Here is a 2,165-nt window from a genome sequence, read left to right as displayed (position 1 = left end):
TTCAGTATATCCCACTTGTCAATTTGTGCCTCCTCTGTGTTTGTGTCCTTCCCTATTTCTGATAACCTATGTATCTCCTGCACCAAAGTTCTCAGGTTGGTCCCAATTCCCTCATTGATGGCCCTAATAGTTTGGGGTTTTCCCTTGAGGTCTGTGATCCACGTTTATTCTTGTGCATGGAGTGAGATACAGGTCTTGCTTCATTTTTTATGCAGGTAGATATCCATTTTTTCTAGCACCACTTGTTGAAGAGGGCATCTGCTTCCCATTTGATATTTTTTTGGCCCTTATCAAAGATTGGTTGTCCACATGCTGATGATTTTATTTCTAGGTCTTCAGTTCTTTTCAATTGGTCTGAGTATCTGTCATTATACCAATAACACACTGTTTTGACCACTGTGTCTGTATAATAGGTGCTAAAGTCAGGTAAAGCAAGCCCTCCCACTGTGTCCTTCTTCTTGCTGAGTTCTCTGCTAACAAGGGGCTTTCCCCCTCTTGATATGAAGTTGGTAATCAGTTTTTCCATTTATTTGAAGAAAGATGATAGTAATTGTATTGGGATTGCATTAACCTTATATAGTACCTTGGGCAGAACTGATATCTTTACTATATTGAGTTCCAATCCACGAGCATGAGATATTCTTCCATTTGTTGAGGTCGCTCTTTGTTTCGTGTAATAGTGTTCCGTAGTTTTCCTCATACAAATCTTTTGCTTTTTTAGTCATCCTTCTTGAATTTAAACTATGAAGTATTCCCTTGTTATGTTCATACCACTGCCTCTTGATCCATGTACAGGTTCAGCATGAGCACAATTGTTTTTGGTTTCCCATTCTTCTCACGTTTTAGAGGTGATTAAGCCGAGTCTGGTTTAATTCTGGGTCTGCCATAATATGCAGGTGCCTCCCATAGCTGCAAGGGCTGATGAACAAGAATCAGGAAGAGGAAGCAGGAAGACTGCTGACTGGTGGATGCCAAACCAGATGAATATGAAATCAGCTGAACGAGTCCAAGGTTAGCATTTCACTAGTGGATGTTCAATCAATCAGCAAGCAACATAACAAGAGGTCTGCAGACCATATGCAGAATCCAAACCCAACACTAGAAGTGAGCTAGCATTCACACACTGAAATTTTGAGGATTGTAAATAATATAATCTGAATTTGAAGAAGGGATTAGTATCTGAGCCTAAATTGTGAGAATCCAGTTTGCAGAAGGCCAGGGATGATAGTGGGAAGCCAAGATTAATTGATGGGAATTACATAGGACATAAGCCTCTGACGAACCCTCTTTATGCACAATTGAGAGATGGGAGGAATGTGGTCACTAAACAGGCGGCATAGGAGAGATGAGTAGAGAAGATTAAAGGCTCATATCTGACTTAATGGTTAAAACTTTGTCAGTTGATCTGCCCTCGGATGCATGCTGAATCTGATCTGATTTTCAACATTTTCTACATTTTTGTTTTGTTTCTGTTCTTTCACAGTAGGATGCGTCTCAGAGGAGGTCACCCTCTAGAGGTTGTATTAGATGTTTTGTATATTTCTATATATGAAACCCAGGATTGGTGAATCTCTAGGGGCAGCAAGTAGAATAAGCGTTTTGGAGGGGAGTAGGAGGTGGTAGGGAGTACAGTGGTGGTGGTGGGAGGGCGTAAAAGGGAGATAATGTCAAGGAGTTCAAGAAAATAATGCTGAAAACTGATTGTGGTAGCACTTGTATAGTTCTGCTTGACAGGATTGAACTACGGAATTATATCTGTCTTAACTGCCAATTAATTAAACAAAAAGAATAGGTCGCACCCTAAATGAAAAATGCCTTTGATCTTATTAATACTGTGATCAGATTAAGGAAGTCTGTCTCCCCACAACTGTTGGCTGTTTCACAGAAGATCCCATTATGGAGTTGACCATATTATTTTAGATTATATCATGGTAGGATCCTGGCCCATCCATGTTGTCAAAAAACTTAACTATTACAGGTCAACCCTTATCAACGTGGCACTTGTACTTGTCTTGTTAAATGAAGACAATAATAAAGTCATTCTTGAGCCTAACATGATGCACTTAGTGCACAATGAAAAATGAACCAACTCCACTGACATGTTATATTTTATAAGTAAACAAAACAAAAATATTTGATGCCTACTGTGGTAGTCACTTAATCTG

The sequence above is a fragment of the Echinops telfairi genome, unplaced genomic scaffold (genome assembly GCF_000313985.2).
Source record: "Echinops telfairi isolate 266 unplaced genomic scaffold, ASM31398v2 ScPeMD7_7467;HRSCAF=8505_1, whole genome shotgun sequence".
NCBI lineage: Eukaryota > Metazoa > Chordata > Mammalia > Afrosoricida > Tenrecidae > Echinops > Echinops telfairi.
The sequence above is the reverse complement of the archived record's forward strand: the minus strand, read 5'-3'. Positions refer to the sequence as shown.